Source organism: Schistocerca piceifrons, chromosome 4 (genome assembly GCF_021461385.2).
Source record: "Schistocerca piceifrons isolate TAMUIC-IGC-003096 chromosome 4, iqSchPice1.1, whole genome shotgun sequence".
Taxonomy (NCBI): Eukaryota; Metazoa; Arthropoda; class Insecta; order Orthoptera; family Acrididae; genus Schistocerca; species Schistocerca piceifrons.
In genome coordinates this window covers 415,163,736-415,187,987 of record NC_060141.1, presented here as the reverse complement: position 1 = coordinate 415,187,987, position 24,252 = coordinate 415,163,736, and positions in this window count along the sequence as shown.

The window sequence follows — 24,252 nt, the reverse complement described above, 5'->3', positions numbered from 1 at the left end:
GTACCGTGCTACCCTAAAGAACTTGAAGAAACGACTTCAGCGTGTTCGCAAACGAACTTCTCCTCTCCACGACAAACCAAGGCCTCACAAAACTCTGCACACCAGAGGGAACTCACAGATCTTCACTGGACTGTTTCTCCTCATCCATCGCACAGAAGGTGGCGAAGGCCGTCGCTTTGAAAGGACATGTGTTGAAAAATAACGTTATGTAGCCAAAAGGGTGGGGAATAATATGGTGTATTCTAATCCTGAATAGAACTAACCTGCTTTCCGGAAAAAGTGCTGCATTATTTATTGCTGGACCCTCGTATAAGCCTCGAGCCGCCAATGCTGATAAAGTGACAGAATGTGTTTGAGGCGTGGCAAGGAATTCCTCAACGTATCATTTGGAGGCTGTTTCCTCACACGCCACAGATAAAATAAAAGTGTATTCGTGCCCGTGGGGGCAACATTCTGATATTGGCGATGGACGTCAATTCCAAGTGAAATGAAAGTTTAATGATTCAGTTTCGTTATTGATGAATAACTCAGCAAAGTTTGATAAATTTCGGACTATTTTTGCATGATGTAATATTTTTTACTTCTACTTGTGTAAAACCAGTAAATCAGCAATAGGGAAAAAGTTTTCAACATACAGTGAATAAACGTAGTCGCCAAGGGACTTAGTAAAGAAAACAAAGAAACGCTATTTCTGTTTCTGTTTTTGGGTACAAAATCTTTACTGTGCTAATTATACTCATCGCTAGGACCATATCGCTCACTCTGGGATACTACTCACGATTTTCTCAAATAGTCATCAGCGCCTCTTCAGTATAAGAATTCTAAGCATTTTCACAGTTACTAAGCACCTGTTGCTTTACGCAGAAGCAGTTGCACAGCGCAACAAAACAGTCTGGTTGACCAACATGAGAAGCGACTTGCGCGTCTTTTCCTATTCAGACTCTCCTTTGCCAGGGCCTTAAGTAATCTGACGGACATTGAGTAAGCGATTTGTACATACGCGAGATTGTAATCGTGAGCGGGCCAGCGTGGCAGACTAGACGCCGTGCCAGGGTGCGCCTCAGCAGGCCGGGCCAGCAGCGCGTTGTGGCCACAGGCGTGTTGCTCTGAGGAGGAAATCCAGAATCACGATCATTGTGTTTACTTCCAGTCGAACTGGTTCTATTATCATGAAAAATGACACTCTTTAACGCCTTCGGTTCATGAGAGATTCAGCTACGTCTACTTTACGTCGACGTTACTGTTTCACGTGCACACTCTCATAAGACTTATATATTTTTCACTGGGATATAATTGTCCTACGTCGAAATTAAAATTAGCTCCAGCCTTCCCTTCCCTTGTCGTTCCAACTAAGATTGTCAGCAGGCTTCCTCGTCCAAATGTTCCAACTGGGTAACCCATCGTCTCACTTTCATTCCGCTAGGATCTGATTGAGGAGAACAGACATCTACCGTGGGTCCAGTTCTAAACCAGTACGCTCTGCCCATTTGACTCTTAAAAATAGTCTTTGTTCATCATCAGAAACGCTCGCTTCAGAACTGAAGTACGCTTTATTACACGTCATGCAAGTCATCGATGTGAACTTTTTCACATCTACATACAGTTAAACAAAAACGCAGTTAGATGAAACTTTTTTGCGTGGCACAGTGCGGTTCTGGTAATAAATGAAAGATAATTACCAGCCTCCCGATCACAGTCGTGGTTTCTTCTGGAGGTTACATGTGGTTATGAGAGAAATGCCGACACTGGCAGGAACTTTCACGTTATACCCCATCTGGAATTACCATTTATCATAGCTGGCTGTCATGAGAATGAGAGCAACTGAGATTCAATGACATTACATACTGTACTCTTTAGTTAGGCAATGAAACTTGCAAATAATAAAGTTATTATTATTAATCTTACATATACTATAAATGAGAAAGTTTGTGTGTGTGCATGTGCTATCAGGTTCATTACTGCTTCAGGCTGAAATGGTTGGACGGATCTGGATGAAATTTGGACGAAGATGAATTAGAACACAGAAAACCTGACACATATACCTGCCTATCAAAGGGGTGGGGGTTGGAGTGAAAAAGAAGCGTAGCCCACGAGGAACGAATACCCATACTTTATTCATCCATTATTTGAGAATGAAAGCACCTAGTGACTTGCAACAAACTTTACACGTAATTTCAAACCTTTGTGAAAATTTTTCTAGCTGACAACACCGAAAAAATGATGAAAGGAAAAAAAGTTTATCGCTTACTACATTTTCATTGTTCATAAATTCAATAAAACTGCAGCATGAAGCATGACGTTTTGCTACTTCCTTATCACTAACTGTATTCGCCACCCATTTTGCAGACAGTATTCACGTATACCACTCAATGTACCAGCAATATTATATCATTTTACTCTGCCCGCCTGCTTAGCTGGGTGGTAGCGTGTTCGTCCCCCATGCAAGCGGGCCCGGGTTCGATTCCCGGCCGGGTTGGAATTTTTCTCCGCTCGGGGACTGAGTGTTGTGTAGTCGTCATCATTTCATCCTCATCGCCCAACGTGGCGACCGAACTTCCCCGCATACGGGCCTCCCGGCCAACGATGCCATACGCCCATTTTATTTCATTTTACGATTCATAGTGAAACGTCCCCTTTTGAACAATTATACAGGACTGTGCTTAAACTGACACACAATATTTTTAGCGCAACGCAATCTGACTTTCAAAAATCTCTACAAAAGAATGGCCCTGACTAACATTAACCTATACCTTTCACAAATCACTTACCTCAGCAAAAATCTTCGTTACTCGAACTACTGCAATACAGCGAGCGCCACTACTGCCAGCTAAATAAAAGATTCAAACTACGGAAGGCACTAACTACTGATAGGCATAGTTAGCAAATGAAAGATTTTAATAGAGAACAAACAATGTATTTACCTTAATAGTGTTGAAAAATCATAATATATATATATATATATAAGTTCATGACATCCAGTCTTACAAATGTGCAAACTCCGCCATCTCTCTCCCCACATCCACCACTGCTGGCGGCTCACCTCCAACTGCGCAACGCTACGCGCTGTTCACATCCAGCTGCCCAACACTACAATGGCAGACAACAATGCAAACTAGCCACAGACTGCACACAGCACAGCCAGTGATTTTCATACAGAGCGCTACGTAACGTTGCCAATAAGAAAACATAAACAGCCTACTTACAATAGTTCGGGAAATATGTCATACACACTGAAATGCGTGAAAATCTGTCGTATCATGCATAATTTTAATGTATTATTTCTCTACTACTAACTGTATTCGCAGCACACTTCGCAGACAGTAGCCACATACACCATTGGATGTAACTGCAAAATTCTACCATTGTGCCGCACATAGCTCAAGAGATACGACATCAAAAAAATTGAACTGCATGAACATCAAACTGCAGGGAGATATTCACTAAAAATTCACGTGAAATATATGTATGATAACATGTAAAATATGTTAAATACATGTGAAATATGTTTAACATCTGCGGACGCCGACAAAGCCACGTGTGACAAGCTCATCTTAATCCCCTGGAACGATATCTACCAATTTTGGTACACATTTTAATTACGATATGGAAAGAAATATGTGGGGGTAAGATCCTCCAGCCTTCTATTGGGGTGGGGGTGATAACATGAGAGAGAAGGGGAGATGGACAAACAGAGAGGGGAATGGAGGAGACGGAGAGAGAGGGGAGGATGAGATTCAGAGAGAGATGTGAGGGAGGGAGAGAGATGTGAGAAAATAGACAATGAAAGGTACGAGAATGAGATGGACAAGGAGCGAGGAGAGGAAGAGATTCACCAAGAAAGGGGAGAAGAGGAGGTGGACAGAGAGGCAGGAGGAGGAGATGAACAGTGAAAAAGAGGAGGTGAAGATGGACAGGGAGAGAGTTGAGGAGGAGATGGGCAGGAAGAGGGATGGAGGAGGAGCAGGACAGAGAGAGAGGAGGCAGGAAGAGACGGACAGAGTGTGTGGGGCAGAGGAGACGGGCAGAGAGAGTGGGTGGAGACGATGGATAGGAGGAAGGAGGAGATAGAGAGATGGACAAATAGAAGATTTGAACAAGTACATACCTAGGATTATTTTTTAAATAACAGTTTAACCGCTGGTAACACCGCGGGGCACAGCTTGTATTACAACATAAAGTCAATTTCAAAAATGAACTAGGAAATGATTCAGCAAATTGCTTTGCACTTTTGATCAAAAAAGATGTTTTTAAAAAAAGTCAGGCCTGAACTGCGTCAATATTCAGAAAAAATTTGAAACAATGACTACAACATTTGAATAACCACAGGCTGCATCCTCCATTTTCTTAACTCAGATACGCACTTACTTAAGGGTTGACCTGTCAGGAGCACAGTCATGAAAAGCAGTGTCAGCGTGGATTTGAATTATAGAAAGGAATCGGACCGTAACCCTTGCGAAAAAGTTATCACGGCCGGTCAATTTCGTCCCTGCTGAACACGAAGCTACACTTAATCACTAAGCTATCTCAATCACTCCGAAGAAACAATAGAAATGGCGTACAGGCACCATTATTTGGATGGAATGATTCATTGCAAGGTTTAAAAATGTGCTGAAAAGGGCTGAAAATTTCTAGAGCTTCTTTTCTCACACACTCGCTAGTTACTTTGTCACACCTGAAAATCTACATCTACTCTATTATTATATTAGGGATGTCGATGTTACGTCATGTGCGTTGAGTAACTCCGGAGGCGAGGTAAATATTTGAAGAATTGGTAGTACAACTTATAAGTGTACAGCAAAGTTCAACAATAAGGGTGAAGAAGCTCTCTGAAAATCGCTGTGAAATAAGTGCAAAATTTTGCTTCTTTTGCCACGCATTAATTTCTATTTTCATTCCACTCGCCGGCGGGGCTTAGTAATAATGAGTGCTTACGCCCCTCTGTGCGCCCTGTAATTGGTTTAATCTCGTCTTCGCGATATATTGTGGGCTGTGAAAAATTGCTAGCTGTCGCGCTGTAGTCTTTGACTCGCTCCTGTTATGAGCCCCTCATACACCGTCAATATTCCAGTATACATGGAGTAGCTGATGCATTAACACCACCTCTAGGAAAGTCCGATATAAGAAGAAAAAAAGTCGGTGGATGAGCAGTTAAGAATAAAAATAGTCGGTTGACGAGCAGTTAACTTCCGAATGGGCTCTTACGCTTCGCCTAAATATGCTGTGAACGATGTCTCATACAAAAGAAACGAGAGTGACGCTGCAGATTCGTGTACTTCACAAGCTGTTAGCTCGTCTGTGCTAGTTATCGCCCAAGTTTCACTTCCATGTAAGGCTATGACCACGATAAGAATATTCAGAAAATATTTCCTGACGCCTGAATTTATATTTGAAGATAACGAATTTCTCTCCTTGAGAATTGATATTGCTAGTCTTCATTTTCTTTGCTCTTTACTTTGGCTATCGTCAGTTTGACTGAACGGTAACAAATATATTGTCAACAAAACAAACTGGTTCTGCCTCCTGTTCCCAAATTAAGCACTGCATTTTAAAGTGGCTCGTAGAGCTATTAACCAATTACTATTTTTTTGCGGCGGGGGGGGGGGGGGGGGGGAACATCTTTGCAATTTCTTCGCGTGTAGATTCCTTTCCCCACAAATTAGACGAATTAACTTCAGTTTGTCTCTCTGATTATTTTTGCTGCATCATTACTTTCATAAAATGACTGTACCGTATTAAACATATAGTCTTAACCATCAACATTACCTACATTTTTAATCCAGAAGCACGGAAAGCGTCAAAGGATTAGTTGGGTTCGAGTATGGAATTCAACGGACGACCAGGCTAGGTAGCACTTGTGTAAGACGACATTACTCTTAATCCTGGGAACTGCGAAGTAAATCATCGCCCGCCCATTTTTTTTTTTTTTTTTTTTTTCGAAATCAAATGAGGCTAAAGCACGGGTGGTTCCTCCAAACAAGTGATGGTCGGTTTTCTTTCCCATCCTTGTTCAGTTAAATTATAGATTTGCTGGATTCTTTCAATTTGTAATCCAGAGAGCATTAACTTCTGATATCAAGAGTCGTCCTATAGAAGTTGGTGTGTTGTCTAGTCTTGTTATAGCGACCTCATATACACTATTAACTGGGATTGTCTGCTGTGTACTGAGTGTAAGTCACAGTGAGTATAACTTTCATCCTGACCCCTTGTGCACTTCTGTAAAGGGCCGACTTTCTGAATGCTATCTCACAAAAAAAAATCCTACATTCTCTCACAGACAGCATATACGAAGTATTATACCAATATGCAGCGTGTATAACTAATACGGAAATGATAGTAGGAGAAAAACTGTTTCAATAAACATGGGTCACCAAAGCAAACGTTTGCGAATTGGAAACGTGTGGTTACTATTCTATTGTATTTTAAATGTAAACTTTCTGCCGGCCGGAGTGGCCGTGCGGTTCTAGGCGCTACGGTCTGGAGCCGAGCGACCGCTACGGTCGCAGGTTCGAATCCTGCCTCGGGCATGGATGTGTGTGACGTCCTTAGGTTAGTTAGGTTTAATTAGTTCTAAGTTCTAGGCGACTGATGACCTCAGAAGTTACGTCGCATAGTGCTCACAGCCATTTGAACCATTTGTAAACTTTCTCCTATCCAGCTAACCTCAAATTTCACCAACGCTAAGGAAATGTGGTACATGGATGATAATATGATCCAAGGTGGTACGTCCACAGCGTCTCTTCATTGGATTCCAAGATCACCTGACCACAGTCCTCTGGATTTTTCTGTGTGGAAATCATCTCAGTAGTTAAGTGTATAGCAATCTTGTTGCAGTGGTTGAACAACAAGCAACCTGTAGAGTCTCGTCAAGGTTTACAATATGATCCAGGACTATCTGAAAGAATTCGCAACTCACTGCGAAATCGATACCCAGATGTGCGGACGAAACATGGAACATGCGTACAGTAAATTGTAACATTTAATGTGGTGAAGTACTATCGTATTTCTTGTTACGACATGCTGTTTGGTCAACCTTGAGCGTAATTATATGGGGACTTGTTTGAAACCAATGTTTACTGGAACGTTTCTTAGACATTACTGTAAACTTCCTCCTGTGTCAGTTTTCGCCATATATATATATGTACGATGTAACGGGTTTAAGTACAAATATTTCTGTCCGTGACTGTGGACGGTGTACTGAACCACATTATATCAGGATCTATTTCATTTCCAGACTAATAATTACACATATTAGGAGTAGTATGTTCTTAGGTTGGTTAATATCTGCAAGTACATGTGGTAAGAGAAAACCATTAATGCTTACACTGAGGGGAGAAATGTCATGGGACACCTTCTAATATTGTGTCCGATCTCCTCCTGTCCGGAGTAGTGCGGTAACTCGACGTGGCGCCGTCTCAACTCGTTGGAAGCCCCCTGAAAAAATATTGAGCCTTGCTGCCTCTACTGCCCGTACATAATTGCGAAAGTATTGCCCGGTGCAAGATTTCGTACATGAACTGACCTCTCGATCATGTCCCGTAAATGTTCGGTGTGATTCATGTCGGGCGATCTGGGTGCTCAAATCATTTGCCCGGATTGTCCAGAATGTTCTTCAAATCCATCGTGAACAGTTGTGGCCTGGGGACATGACACCATTGTTTTGGAACAAGAAATCCGTGAGTGGCTACAAATGATTTCCAAGTGGCCGAACATAAATATTTCCCCCAGGGCCCAGTCCGTTGCATGTAAACACAAGCCACACTGTAATGGTAACACCACCAATTTGAACACTGCCTTGTTGACAAGGCTTGACTAGGATCCATGGCTTCGTGGGGTCTGTGCCACACTCGAACCGTACCATCAGATCTTACCAACTGAAAAAAAAATGGTTCAAATGGCTCTGAGCACTATGGGACTCAACTGCTGAGGTCATTAGTCCCCTAGAACTTAGAACTAGTTAAACCGAACTAACCTAAGGACATCACAAACAACCATGCCCGAGGCAGGATTCGAACCTGCGACCGTAGCGGTCTTGCGGTTCCAGACTGCAGCGCCTTTAACCGCGCGGCCACTTGGGTCGGCCTTACCAACTGAAATGGGGACCCTTTGGACCAGGCCGCGGTTTTTCAATCGTCTCATCGACTTCGTCGGTAACGAGTCCAGGAGACGCGATGTCGCGCTGATAGTAAACGTACTCGCGCCGTTCGTCTGCTGCCATAGTCCGCCAACGCGAAATTTCGCCGCACTGTCCTAAGAGATACATTCGACGTACGTTCACACTAATTTCTGCGGTTACTTCACACAGAGTCGCTTGTATTTTAGCACTGACAATTCTGCGCAAACACCGCTGTTCTCGATCGTTAATTGATGGCCGACGGCCACTGCCTTGTCCATGGTGAGAGGTTATCCCCTAAATTTGGTATCCTTGGCACACTCTTGACATTGTGGATCTCGGAATATTGAATTCTCTAACTATTTGCAAAATGCAATATCCCACTTCCAACTTCCATTCTGCGTTCAAAGTCTGTTAATAATCACATCGGAAGCCGTTTCACATGAATCACCGAGTACAAATGACAGCTCCGCCAATGCGCTGTCTTTTTATACCTTGCGTACGCGATACTACCGCCGTCTATATATGTGCATATCGCTACGCCTTGCCTTGTCCCAAGACGGTAGTTAGTTGCTGAAGTGAGGCTGCGAGGATACCAAACAGTTTGTCTATACTTACAGGCGTAGTCCACTTAATGGTGCAGTTACGATCGTGCATAAAACATCAGCCCATAAAGTTTGTGGTGAGTTTGTACGGAGACTGTTTGACACAGAAAAATCAATGAACACACTGATGTGTGTACATCTTATGATAGGACAGACACTCTGGTGTAAAAGGTGTAAGTGTAGGTATTTTGATATGTGCTAAGATTCGTCAGGTACATTGTTTCTGGTCTTTTGGAGATATTAGTAATTTTGTTTTTGCAGCGGGTAGCTGGAGTCAGTCAAAACAAATACGAATCATCACGTCTTTTATGTGAAACCCAGTTTCGGTGGAAACCGACTGTTCCTTTCTCGTTACAAACAAAATAATTTTTACAGTGGTATTTTACGTGCCCATTCGACAGAGCGGTTCCAGATTAGTCTAGTGCGATATTCACTTTATCGATGAATATTAACAGGGACAGTGCAACACAAAGGATAAGGAGTACTCTGGCAACAAGCACTATCACACGCGCTTGTTCAGAGAAGCTGTAGAAATCAAAAAACACGCGAACAGTTTCAACAAGAAAGAGGAAAGCCTTAAGGTAAACGCATCCTGGCTTCCCGTACTGCAGCGAACGACCGTCGCAGGTAGCAAGAGGAGAACCGCACCGGAAATGACCGCGGAGAAGCCCTCGGACGTTGGCGCGCCAGGTACATATAGTCTGCGGCCGCGAGCTCGCCTCCAGTTCACCACCGGCAATGGAGGGTGAAGCTTTGACAATGCCAGCCACTCGTGCTGGCGAAACGTCAGAAAAATCATTAGATGAACGTCGGCCGAAGAACCCGAGACAGAAGCCAATAGGCAGTTTGTCAACAACAGGACCGCCCTGGTCCACGCTGACTGCTATCGCTATGCAGAAGCGGTGCTCAGTCGCTGCTGGAGTACTTATCATGCTTCGTATTATTATGTTACTTTTGATACGTATTGAAAAAACGAATAACGCACTACACTGATTTGGAAGCGCTCTATCGAATGGGCATGTAAAATTCCGATTTTAAAAATGATTTTTTTTGTAATGGGAGACAAACCGAAGCTTCAGCCAATGCCGGGTGCAGTATGACGTGATGAGCAGTATTTGTTTGGGCTGACTCCAACTGTACACTGGAATAATGAATTCGCAAATGCCCGCATCTCGGGGTCGTGCGGTAGCGTTCTCGCTTCCCACGCCCGGGTTCCCGGGTTCGATTCCCGGCGGGGTCAGGGATTTTCTCTGCCTCGTGATGGCTGGGTGTTGTGTGATGTCCTTAGGTTAGGTTTAAGTAGTTCTAAGTTCTAGGGGACTGACGACCTAAGATGTTAAGTCCCATAGTGCTCAGAGCCATTTTGAACCAATTCGCAAATATCTGCCGAAACACCAGAGAAAATGCGTCTGATGTCACATAGGACAGACACCTGGCATATATATTGAAACGCCAAAGAAACTGGTCTAGGCATGCGTACTTAAATACAGAGATATGTAAATAGGCAGAATACGGCGCTGCTGTCAGCAACGGCTATATAAGGCAACAAGTGTCTAGCGCGGTTGTTAGATCATTTACTGCTGCTACAATAGCAGCTTAACAAGATTCAAGTAAGTTTGAACGTAGTGTTGTAGTCGTCGCACGAGCGATGGGACACAGCATCTCCGAGGTAGCGATGAAGTGGGGATTTACCCGTACGACCATTTCACGAGTGTACCGCGAATATCAGGAATCCGGTAAAATATTAAATCTCTGACATCGCTGCGGCCGGAAAAAAAAAAATCCTGCAAGAACGGGACCAACGACGACTGAAGAGAATCGTTCAACGTGACAGAAGTGAAATCCTGCAGATTTCAACGCTGGACCATCAGCAAGTGTTAGCGTGCGAACCATTCAACGGAAACATCATCTACATATACGTAATTACTCTTGTATTCACAATAAAGTGCCTGGCAGAGGGTTCAATGAACCACCTTCATGCTGTCTCTCTTCCGTTCCACTCTCGAACGGCACGCGGGAAAAACGAGCACTTAAATTTTTCCGTGCGAGCCCTGATTTCTCTTATTTTATGGTGATCATTTCTCCCTATGTAGGTGGGTGCCAACAGAATGTTTTCGCAATCGGATTGAAATTTCATGAAAAGATCCCGTCGCAACGAAAAATGCCTTTGTTTTAATGATTGCCACTCCAATTCACGTATCATGTCTGTGACACTATCTCCCCTATTTCGCGATAATACAAAACGAGCTGCCCTTCTTTGTACTTTTTCGATGTCATCCGTCAGTCCCATCTGATGACACCGCGCAGCAGTACTCCAGAATAGGGCGGACAAGCGTAGTGTAAGCAGTCTCTTTGGTAGACCTGTGCCACCTTCTAAGTGTTCGGCTAATGAATCGCAGTCTTTAGTTTGTTCTACCCACAATATTATCTATGTGATCGTTCCAATTTAGGTTATTTGTAATTGTAATCCCTAAGTATTTAGTTGAATACTTATGTGGGCTTTCGGAGCCGAAGGCCCACTCGTGTACCCTTGATGATTGCACGACACAAAGCATTACGCCTCGCCTGTGCCCGTCAACACCGACATTCGACTGTCGGTGAGTGGAAACATGTTGCCTGGTCGGACGAGTCTCGTTTCAAATTGTATCGAGCGGATGGACGCGTACTAGGTATGAGGATAAACCTCATGAATCCATGGACACTGCATGTCAGCAGGGGGCTGTTCAAGCTGGTGGACGATCTGTAATGATGTGGGGCGTGTGCAGTTCGAATTATATGGGACCCCTGATACGTCTAGATACGACTCTTGACAGGTGCCACGTACATAAGCATCCTGTCTGATCACCTGCATCCATTCATGCCCATTGTGCATTGCGACGGACTTGGGCAATTCCAGCAGGACAATGCGGCACCCCACACGCCCAAAATTGCTATAGACTGGCTCCAGGAACAGTATTCTGAGTTTAAACACTTCTGCTGGCCACCGTATTATCCAGACATGAGCAATATTGAGGATGTTCAAATGGGTCCAAGCACTATGGGACTTAACATCTGAGGTCATCAGTCCCCTAGACTTAGAACTACTTAAACCTAACCTAAGGACATGACACACATCCATGCCCGAGGCAGGATTCGAACCTTCGACCGAAGCAGCAGCGCGGTTTCGGACTTAAACGCTTAGAACCGCTCGGCTACAGCGGCCAGCAATATTGAGGATATCTGGGATGCCTTGAAACGTGCTGTTGAGAAGAGATCTCAAGCCCCTCGTACTCTTACGGATTTATGAACAGCCCTGAAGGGTTCATGATGTCAATTCCCTCCAGCACTACTTCAGACATTAGTCAAATCCATGCCACGTAGTGTTGCGTCGCTCCTGCGTGCTCGCGGGGGCCTTACACGATATTAGGCAGATGTACCAGTTTCTTTTGCTCAAGATACTGTTGCAGGGAGGGCTTGCTTTCTCGTCCCCACCTGTGGTCCTCCAGAGCCACACTGTTTTCATAGTACGCAGTCTCACTAACACCATCCCCCGTCTAGTAACTGTATGTTGAAGATGAGCCCGCGGTTGATCAAAATCGTTTCTGCCGCGCTGTACGTCTCGTCTTGGCTGTGATATTCGCCGCCGGTTGGCGCGTTTGCGCACGCCTACGTGGTGCCAGGTGTCTGGCAGTCGCAGCAGCGGCCGCGCTGAATGGGCGTTGCGCAGCCGCGGGCCACGCTTTCACCGGCCGCCGTGTATCACGCCGCCAATTTGACGTCTGCCCCGGCGTGGCGCGGCGTGGCGCGGTGTGAGCTCATGCGCCTGGCACGTCGGCCTAGAGGAAGGATGCCCGCCTTGCGCCCTGCCCCGCACTCACGCCACTGGCCGGCGGCGCTGAGGGCCTGCCACGCCGACAGGTAACTGCCCGGCGACCGACAAAGCTGCCTGCTAAACATCCCTCTCATAACACTACAAACTACTCCCTTACTGATGTATATTGCCAAACATCTCGAAAAGCACTTGTCGATTTACTTCAGTTCTTGGCCGATTTACTCCAAATTTCTGCATTCAGATGAAACGGTGAAGGAAATTCTACATCTACATGGATACTCTGCCAATCACATTTAAGTGCCTGGCAGAGGTTCATCGAACCACGTTCACAATTCTCTATTCCAATCTCATATAGCGCGCGGAAGGAATGACTCCTATATCTTTCCATACGACCTCTGATTTCCCTTATTTTATCTCGGTGATCGTTCCTCCCTATGTAAGTCGGTGTCAACAAAATATTTTCGCATTCGAAGGAGAAAGTTGGTGATTGGAATTTCGTGAGACGATTCCGTCGCATTTTTTTTTTTTTTTTTTTAATGATGTCCATCCTAAATCCTGTATCATTTCTGTGACACTCTCTCCCATATTTCGCGATAACACAAAACGTGCTGCCTTTCTTTGAACTTTTTCGATGTACTCCGTCAGTCCTGTCTGGTAAGGATACCACACCGCGCAGCAGTATTCTAAAAGAGGACGGACAAGCGTAGTGTAGGCAGTCTCCTTAGTAGATCTGTTACATTTTCTAAGTGTCCTGCCAATACAAAGCAGTCTTTGGTTAGCCTTCTCCACAACAATTTCTATGTGTTCCTTCCAATTTAAGTCGTTCGTAGTTGTAATACCTAGGTATTTAGTTGAATTTACGGCTTTTAGATTTGACTGATTTGTCGTGTAACCGAAGTTTAACGAGTTACTTTTAGCACTCATGTGGATGACCTCACACTTTTCGGTATTTAAGGTCAACTGCCACTTCTCGCACCATTCAGATATTTCTTCTAAATAGTTTTGCAGTTTATTTTGATCCTCTGATGACTTCATTAGTCGATAAACAACAGCGCCATCTGCAAACAACCGAAGACGGCTGCTCAGATTGTCTCCCAAATCGTTTATATAGATAAGGTACAGCAAAGGGCCTATAACACTACCTTGGGAAACGCCAGAAATCACTTGTGTTTTACTCGATGACTTTCCGTCACTTACTATGAACTGTGACCTCTCTGACAGGAGAGAGATTAATGATAATTTAAATGTCTAACAGACGAAATACATCGCCGTAAACTGACTGTAATTCCTATCCCGAGAGTGAATTACAGTAGCAATATCCGCTTGGAGATAGTACCATCACACATCGGTAGATCGCAGGACGAGTGAAAGACCGAACAGAACCCGAGTGTTCCTGAACTGTGACGTAAACTGTTCGAACAGTTCGAGACTTGCTCAAACACAGCCCTACTTCAGTGAAAAATGAGCTGGAACAATGGTAGACGAATTTTCCAAGAAGACAATGAGATACTTAACGCAAATTCTTCATTTGTGTAGCCATATTGTCCGTAGTTGCTTTTGGCACACTGGACTCGCATTAGGGAGGACGACGGTTCAGTGCGTCCGGCCATCCTGATTTAGGTTTCCCGTCCTTCTCTAATCCGATGAGGCCGATGACCTCGCTGTCTGGTCTCCTCCCCCAAACAACCCAAACCCGTAGTTGCTTGACAGTTCTTGAGCGCATTTTTGTCCCGTCGTTGCAACTACAAAATTTCGCGTTTTTTCCACTAGAAGCGTTTCGCTTTATTGACGTAAAGGAGCATCAGTGGTCTTTAATTAAATTATTTACATTTTAATTTGCTCTAAGATCGAAAACAGTTCGTTAATAATATGTTGGTTTGTACTTACGGCGATTTTCGCTTGATTTCTCGCTTACATCGGGAAATGCCGTCTGTTGGCACATCGCTTTTGTAGTTGCAACGACAGAGCAAAAATACCTCCAGGAACTTGTCGTAAAACGTAACAACAGATGCCGCAATTAATTATCTTTTCATGCGGCGTATTTTAGAGTCAAAATATTTATTGCAGAAAATCAAGTGTATTGAAATGATAAAAGGATGTACTCGTACATCACAGTTAGATTTTACGTGTATTATGCATTACAGATGTATTACTTTAATCTGTAATTCAAAAAGAAATGCAAGCATAATCTACGATGTAATTGTTATTAATAAATGTTTGGTATGAAATTGTTGTGTATTTACAAAAGTCAGACCGGAAGCCTAGAACCTGATATTCATGAATGCCGCAGATCAAGACGTATTCGTTTCTCGCATTCTGTTGACGCTCGGTGATCCAAATATGCCCTTCGATTTAAAGCGATTGCAGTTTCGCATAACTCTTGCATTCGCTGTGAGTATCAACAAGGCAGCGGGCGAATAACTTTGTGTGGCAGATATTAAACATCCCGAGCACTGTAGCTACTTAATTTTTAACTATCACCTCAAAAAATCTAACTGTGCTCATCAGACTTGCTGATGCTGTTAGTTCTCTTTACGTTCACCCTTCAAGATGCGCCATATGAGGTCGTCCGAGTGAATATGGCACCTAAGACCACCCACACTTTTTTGCTGGTGCCCAGATAGCGTGCTAACGGACCCCCACTTAAACGCACTTTCCTCGGCTTTGTGTATCACCCCAATGGCCCACTGACTTAAGGCTGGAGTCCTACACCGCCAACCTGCTTGTCGTTCACAAAAAACGCTCTCTTCATCACACTGGCAACTATGGAAAAACATTTGCTTTCACTACGGAAAGGTTTCTATCGGTAGGAGAGTTAGAACAGATTTACCTCCAGGCAGGAAACACCATCTACATAGGACTGTGGTTCCTAAAACAATGCAAAGAACAAAGCACTTCACCAATCACAACTGTGCCGGCCACCAAAGCAAAGAGAGCGAAAGCTTGATCCTGCTTATGGTGACCCAACTGCCCTTACTGATTGAGGTATATGGCCAAAAAGACTCTAACAAAAAGCGCTAGTGAGTCGAAAACTTACTATCTGACGTGAGCCAAGTTGCGAAGTTGCGTCGCATCTGTAACATCAAGGGATAGCGTTACATCGACAACTGGAGTGATTCGCTGACGCCGAATAGTGCACGATGGAGTACAGAAGAGTCTGGCAGATGCTCTGAACGTCTTATAATGATAAGCTCAACAAAGTCTGTCTCAGTTACGCCGCTGTTCTCGTCCAGCACTCTCACAGACTTCCGTTGAGTGCCAGGTCACAATGTCCTCTGTCCGAAACCCAAAAGGCCTGTTCAGTGAGGAGCAACTATTGTTTCGGCTATATCTTTTTCTTTTGGTGTCTACGGAACATGTTTAAGTCATGAACCTTGGCGGTTGTTCTCCTCCTCCCCAACTCGAGCAAGAGTTATGGAACTAGCTCGTAATACTCTAATACTCTTCATTTTCCCCCCTCCCACCGTCACCGCCACCTGTCGGATAAACGGGCAGACCCATTATTACAGGGAATGAGTGTCCTCAGAGTGGAACAACATATTAAGCAGCCGGCAGCCGTGTTCGCAGGCAGGAAAACAAGCAGTAGAAACTCAGGCCGTGTGCGGGCGGGCTGGCTCACCATGAAGGGCAACAAAACAGGGCGTTGAATACCGACGACGTACCACTGTGCTGTAAGGGTATCTCCTATTAAAAGAAATCGCACCCCCACACCACAACTTCTGGCCGGCCGGTGTGGCCGAGCGGTTCTAGGCGCTTCAGTCCGGAACCGCGCTGCTGCTACGGTCGCAGGATCGAATCCTGCCTCGGGCATGGATGTGTGTCCTTAGGTTAGTTAGGTTTAAGTAGTTCTAAGTCTAGGGGACTGATGACCTCAGAAGTCCCATTGTGCTCAGAGCCATTTTTGAGCAATTTCTGATTATCGGACTGCACACGGCGTACGACAGGCAGGTTGGTATCCCACCGCTGTCTGGGACGTATCCAGACACGACTTCGGCCTCGAATCTCGTTGACTGAAATAGAATTGTCTTCAGTGATGAGTCCCGCTTCCAACTACGATCCGATGACCAGCAGTAGGATACCAACGTGACTAGCCCGCTATACGGCCCAAGAACCAGCAGCGCTGGTCTCAGGTGCCACATGTCTTCATGGCAGGACCCATTTAGTTGTCATCCGTGGCACCCTTACAGCACAGCGGTACGTCGACGATATTCTATGCATCGTTTTACTAACCTTCATAGCAAGCCATCCTGGTCTTTCATTTCAGCAACTTAATGCCTGCCCGCGCACTGCAAGTGTTTCTACTGCTTGTCAAACTATAACTTGGCCAGCAAGGTCACCGGATCTCTCCTCAGTTGAGAACGTTTGGAGCATATGGCCAGGGCCCTCCAACCAGCCCGCGATTTTGATGATCTAACGCACCAATTGGACTGAATATGGTACGAATCCATCAGGAAGACATCCAATAATTCTGTTGATCAATGCCAAGCCGAATAACTCCCTGAATAAGGGGCTGTGGTCACACAATTGTGTGTAGCTCTGTCTCTTGAATAAATAATTATCTTTTTCTAAAATTAGAATCATTTGTTTGTCTGTACATGTACATAACATCTATCGATTTCCGTCCCATTCGGATAATTCCTTCGTGGTGCGTCGGACACAATTAGTATCAGCCGACAGGGCAAATTTATATACTTTGCGTACCACAATTAGAAGCGAAAATTGTCAGCGAGAAAAAGGATGGAAATTTGGTGGGAGGGGGACTAAATGATAAGTCACTTGCGTGGAATAGAATTTCGACCGGTTCTGCTTGTCTGATCTCACTGGAAGCCTCTGCGCCACCTGACCACTACGTCATTTTTGCCCTGCCATCCACTACGTCAATATCTGTTGTTGTAGCATTGTTCCCCTTCAAATGCAGAAAATGAATTACTGCTCGATACTCCACTTTATCAGTGGGCTACGCCATTTTGTTTTAGCCCCGCTGTCGGCGGTGATACTGAGCTGTGCCACGGTGATTTAAATGTGTACCAGGACTTCAGACACATACCTGCAAACAAACAGTAATTGAATTACGTAAATTTATGTTTTTGAGGTCATATTAAATCCTTACGGCTACCCTTTGTACTGATCATATGACGTCAAATATGAAGATCTGTACGTCTCAGGTAGACATGAAATTGGTCCTCTATCTACTCTGTGTGATCAAAAGTATCCGGACACCTGGCTGAAAATGACTTTCAAGTTCGTGGCGCCCTCCATCGGTAATGCTGGAATTAAATATGGTGTTGGTTCACCTTTAGCCTTGATGACAGCTTCCACTCTCGCAGGCATACGTTCAGTCAGGTGCTGAAAGTTTTCTTGGGGAATGGCAGCCCATTCTTCACGGAGTGCTGCACTGAGGAGAGGTATCGATGTCGGTCGGTGAGGCCTGGCAGGAAGTCAGCGTTCCAAAACATCCCAAAGGTGTTCTATTGGATTCAGGTCAGGACTCTGGGCAGCCCAGTCCATTACAGGGATACTGTCGTGTAACTACTCCGCCACAGGCCGTGCATTATGAACAGGTGCTTGATAGTGTTGAAAGATGCAGTCGCCATCCCCGAATTGCTCCCTCAACAGTGGGAAGCAAGAAGGTGCTTAAAACATCAATGTAGGCCTGTGCTGTGATAGTGCCACGCAAAACAACAAGGGGTGCAAGCCCCCTCCACGAAAAACACGACCACAACATAACACCACCGCCTCTGAATTTTACTGTGGGCACTACACACGCTGGCACATGACGTTCACCGAGCATTCTCCATGCCCACACACTGCCATCGGATCGCCACATTATGTACCGTGATTCGTCACTCCACACAACGGTTTTCCACTGTTCAATCGTCCAATGTTTATGCTCCTTACCCCCAGCGAGGCGTCGTTTGGCATTTACTGGCGTGATGTGAGGCTTATGAGCAGCCGCTCGACCATGAAATCCAAGTTTTCTCACCTCCCGTCTAACTGTCATAGTATTTGCAGTGGATACTGAGGCAGTTTGGAACTGCTGAGTAATGGTCTGAATAGATGTCTGCCTGTTACACATTATGACCCTCTTCAGCTGTCGGCTTTCAGTCAACAGACGAGGTCGGCCTGTACGCTTTTATGCTGTACGCATTCCTTCACGTTTTAACTTCACTATCACGTCGGAAACAGTGGAACTATGGATGTTTAGGAGTGTGGAAATATCGCATACAGACGTATGACACAAGTCACTTTCAATCACCTGACCACGTTCGAAGTCCGTGAGTTCCGCGGAGCGCCCCATACTGCTCTCTCACGATGTCTAATGACTACTGAGGTCGTTGATATGGAGTACCTGGCAGTAGGTGACAGCACAATGCATCTAATATGAAAAAGGTATGTTTTTGGGGGTGTCCGGATACTTTTGATCAGATAGTGTATGAATTTTTTATTTTGTTGTGTTGGTACATGTTACGGCAGTAAAGTAACTCAAGTGTCAGCTTTATCTGCACAATAGTTTATATGGATAAAGTAAAACTGCTTGCTGTTATAATTTCTGGTTGCTTTGTCTCCTATGGTAATATATCGAAAGTTGGCTACGATTGTTGTAAGCACTCCGTATCAGGTACATTGGAGTTTTAATTTTGAAAATCCTATTTACGAGGGCGTTCTGAAAAGTAATGCCTTCGAAGTTTTTATTCTGTTCTCATAATTTCGATTGTCCCGCTTCGATGATGCAAGTTGCAATTCTCTGCCGCTACAGGACTCCGAATTTTTTGTGTAAAATGGCGGTGTGTGATGTAACTATGTCAATGCGTGAGAAACAGTCCGATATAATCGAGTTTCTAACCGTAAAGAGTTCGTCTACACATGGAGCACCGAACAGGGGTGTAGAATGTTTTATTTGAAACGTTTTAAGAGTTTTCACATAAAAAATTCGGAGGCGTTACTTTTCAGCGCACCCTCGTACTTCACCAGCTGATTTTTACAGTTCTGTTTATTTCTTTTGTTTTGATCAGCCATAATTCCAAATTTTGATAAACTGATTCTATGGCTTCATTGTCAGTTTGTACCACTTTCTTTTTCAATTCATTGGTTGCGTATTACTTACATATTATTTTATTGAATTTTCAGGCCTGTTGCTCTGTTAACTTTTCCCATTCGTCCCTGAAGTGTTTCTGCAGAGAGCTACACTGCCATCAGCAAGACGAATGTAGCTGATGTGTGTCCTGTTAACACGTAATCCTTCCTCGTTTTTCCGGTTTAAGGATCCCAAAACTGTCTTCGGGACGACTGAGAATAGTTTTGGAATCTCCTTTTTCAATTTTGAAATTTTCTTACTTAATGGCAGCTCTAGCATTCAAGATGATGTTCATCAGTTCGTCATTCCCTGTTCCTTAATAGTTGAGAGTACAGATTTCTTGAAACTGAATCAGAACCTTTCTCCAAACCGATGGTAATTCATCCTTATTGCTTCCTCTTATAATTATATTCACATTAGTGGTTCATTGTGCTGTACCAACCTCCCGATCCAGCGTGTTCGTTTGCTACATTAAAACGTGACGTTAAGTGCTAATTTTAATGGATATCTTGTACATTGTGGTGATAAAACAGATAGGTAAAGTTGATTGAGTTTTATCTGTCTTATTTCTTTTGGAGGAGAATATTTACAATTTTGCTCCTCTTCTGAGGAATTTTATTTCTCTGTAAAGAAATTTGAAAGTTTCTTTTACATTATTTTTTCTCCATCTTTAAATATTTCTATTGAATACCATCAACTCTAGGTGCCTTTCCTTTCTTCATATCTCGAATGCAGTTATGCACCTCATATAGCTTTACTTACTGATTTCCATTACTTTATATCTGTTTTTCTGACACATTTCTTCAACTATAATTCATTTAAAGAAATCTTCGAGTGCTTGTAGCATTTCTCCTCTGTTATTGGATCCTTACGTTACTTCCAGTGATGAAATGTGATGTTCAACCAACATAAGTTCCTGTTTTGACTTCTTCATAGTCATATTATTTTCAGTTGTCTCTCTTGCCAGATTGTAATAGCACCTTTTCACATTCTCTCAGATAATGGTGAAGACTTACCACTCGCGCCAACCAGGGGCGTTTTTTGATAATAAAGACAATTCATCTACTGCGACTTCAACTTTAAGAACTCTCGAATTTACTTTCTTACAGTCACGCATGAACATTAAGCGTACTGTCTCAGGAACAATACAAACAAAATGAAACAGGGAAATGAACGACGGTTTCCTTTGTTCGTTCACTGCGAGCACGCCCTTACGGCTCTCTACGCTTTCAAGCGAGTCTGTCTCACTTTCGCTTTTGAAGTCGTCTTTCTCTCTCTCACACACACTCTCGCTTTCAAGCTCCGCTTCCGTTGAATTTCCTGAAGTGCAAAGTTCTTAGAAATATTTTTCTGATAAACGATCCATCAGCGCTGTAGCTGAAGACATTTGGCCAACGTCACGCTTCATACATCATCATACACTCAAAAGCATTCGGTACGCGTAAACACAGTCATTTAAAACCTCATCACCATCTGCTATTAAAAATGATACATTAATCATTTCACAGGTCTTAACCGAGTAGTTTATTAGATGTAAATTGTTATCCAGTCAATGTCTACACTCTCATTGCAGCAAACATTCTAAGTAATCTGTTTTACCTATTCCAGTCACTGGTTGTCATTCCTATGTAAACCCTCTACCGCACCTTAAATTGTCAAATAAAACTCCCTCTCAGTGCCTCAAAACTTACTGAAAGACCTGTCGCTTCTTCTTGAAAGAGCTTTTCTTGGACTTCTTACATCGTCAGTTCATTACGGACTTCTTTTAACCATTTAATATTTAAAAATCTTCTGCATCACCACATTCCAGATACTTCCACATTGTTGTTCTCTGTTTTTCCCACGGCCCACGTACACTTCCTTACAATGCTGCCAACCAGACGCGCAGGTGTAGAATCTTTTTCATTGTTTCTGTTTCACAAGTTGATATCAGTAGAAGTCTTTTTACCGAAACAATGTTTCCTCGCGTGCAACAGACTGCTTTTCCCCTTCTTCAACAGTGTCGTAAAATCTTGTTTGCTTGCTAGTGCACTTTCATCTCTTACACTGTGCCTCCACTAATTTTGACGTTTAATATATGGTTCTTCCCCTTTCTTTTACTCTTCATCTTTTCCATTTTGTGTAGTTTATTCATAAACTAAAGTTTGCAGATGTAGCTTGCAAATTCTGTTCAACAATATTCTGCCAGCCCTTTATTACATTCAGCTTGAAAGCCCGTTCCGTCTGCAAACATTAGTAATTCTTTTGTCTTGTACTTTTATTTGTATTTTGAAATTTTATTTCACTTCCTGCATCGCTTGTCCGACTTAGAAGTGAAACTACAGACCCGAAAATTCTGCGTCGCGCTCTTCTTAAGAGCTTGTCATTTTTGATGTTCCACTTTTATTACTCCCATCTGTTTGTCCTTAATACATTAGACTATTCGAATGTGTATGTACTTTTCCCCCTTTATACAGGGTGTTTGTCTCAACCTGAGACAATTAAATATATCGAAAACGACGCATCATAAGGAAAAAATGTTTTAGGTGAGAAGTTAACATTAGTAAAGGGGTCTGTCTGTGCTGTAACTGGCCACCACCTAACCAACCCTGCAAGGTGTGCGGGCTGAACTTTGTATTCTGAAATTGCAACTCTCCATTTCTATTGTATATTCGGAATCTACATAAGGTTTACTCACATCATTGTTCCCCATTCGTGGTAGAAGGCGCTATAATCGATAAATATCAAGTGTGCCAGATTTTTGCGATTAAGAACTGACGCATTTCATTCTACATATCATTTACTATGTAAATGTAAACCTTTGTGTTCTAATGGTTGATATTTACGTGTTTGTTCGAAATTTACTTTAGTGTTGCAAATTTGATAGCTCAGTAAAATATGGTTAGCCCTTTCATTGTCTGAGTAGAAACTACGTTTGCGTGATCCGAGAACAATGACGTGGGTGTAATAGCTAATTCATCCCGTCGGGATTGCCTCTACCAATGGGGAGTTTGATTTCTGTGTGTCTTCTTGCCTCTATCTTTGGGGTGCTTGATTTCGGTGAGTACACATGGCAGATGCGCCTGGGAGTATCTCTACACAGAAATTTTACCTTATTACAATGGGCCGGCCGTTGTGGCCGAACGGTTCTAGGCGCTTCAGTCTGGAACCGCGCGACCGCTACGGTCGCAGGTTCGAATCCTGCCTCGGGCATGGATGTGTGTGATGTCCTTCGGTTAGTTAGCTTTAAGTAAATGGATCAAATGGCTCTGAGCACTATGGGACTAAACATCTGAGGTCATCAGTCTCCTGGAACTTAAAACTACTTAAACCTAACTAACCTAAGGACATCACACACATCCATGCCCGAGGCAGGATTCGAACCTGCGGCCGTAGCGGTCGCGCGGTATCCAGATTGAAGCGCATAGAACTGCTCGGTCACACCGGCCGGTAGGTTTAAGTAATTCTAAGTCTAGGGGACTGATGAACTCAGATCTTAAGTGCCATAGTGTTCAGAGCCATTTGAACCATTTTTGTATTCCGCCGGTAGACGCGTAGCGGCAAGTGTAAGATCTACGGCGGTTGGATGGAAGCACACTCCGAAATCAGTCACCATGATGGTGGGGTTCGAGGGCAGCCACCGAAATCAAGCATTCCAGTTGATCGGGGACACCGCACAATCAACACTGTAGCCCACCAGCGGCTTGTAGTGAAATTGCGTGCTTATGGAATATCGTCCCAGTTAAGTGGCTGGATTTGTGATTTCCTGTCAGAGAGGTCACAGTGCGTGGTAACTGACGGAAAATCATCGAGTAAAACAGAAGTAATTTCTGGCGTTCCCCGTGGTAGTATTATAGGCCCTCTGCTGTTCATCTATATAAACGATTTGGGAGACAATCTGAGCAGCCTTCTTAGGTTGTTTGCAGATGACGCTGTCGTTTATCGACTAATAAAGTCATGAGAAGATCAGAACAAATTGCATAACGATTTAGAAAAGATATCTGAATGGTGCGAAAATTGGCACTTGACCCTAAATAACGAAAAGTGTGAGGTCATCCACATGAGTGCTAAAAGGAACTCGTTAAACTTCGGTACACACGACAAATCAGTCAAATCTAAAAGCCGTAAATTCAACTAAGTACCTAGGTATTACAATTAAGAACGACTTGTGGGGAAGGCTAACCAAATACTGCGTTTTATTGGCAGGACCCTTAGAAAATTTAACATATCTACTAAGGAGACTGCCTACACTACGCTTGTCTGTCCTCTTTTAGAATACCGCTGCGCGGTGTGTGATCCTTCCCAGATAGGACTGACGGAGTACATCGAAAAAGTCCAAAGAAGGGCAGCACGTTTTGTATTATCGCGAAATATGGGAGAGAGTGTCACTGAAATGATACAGGATTTCGGCTGGACGCCATTAAAAGAAATGCGTTTTTTCGTTGCGACGGAATCTTCTCACGAAATTCCAATAACCAATTTTCTGCTCGTTCTTCCCGCGCGCTATACAAGATTGGAATAATAGAGAATTGTGAATGTGGTTGATGAACCCTCTTCCAGGCACTTAAATGTGATTTGCTGAGTATTCATGTAGATGTAGATGAACCTCGTAGGGGACAGAAAACTACGTTACCACACAAGTCACTTTTTTGCCAGGAAATTCAACACCTAG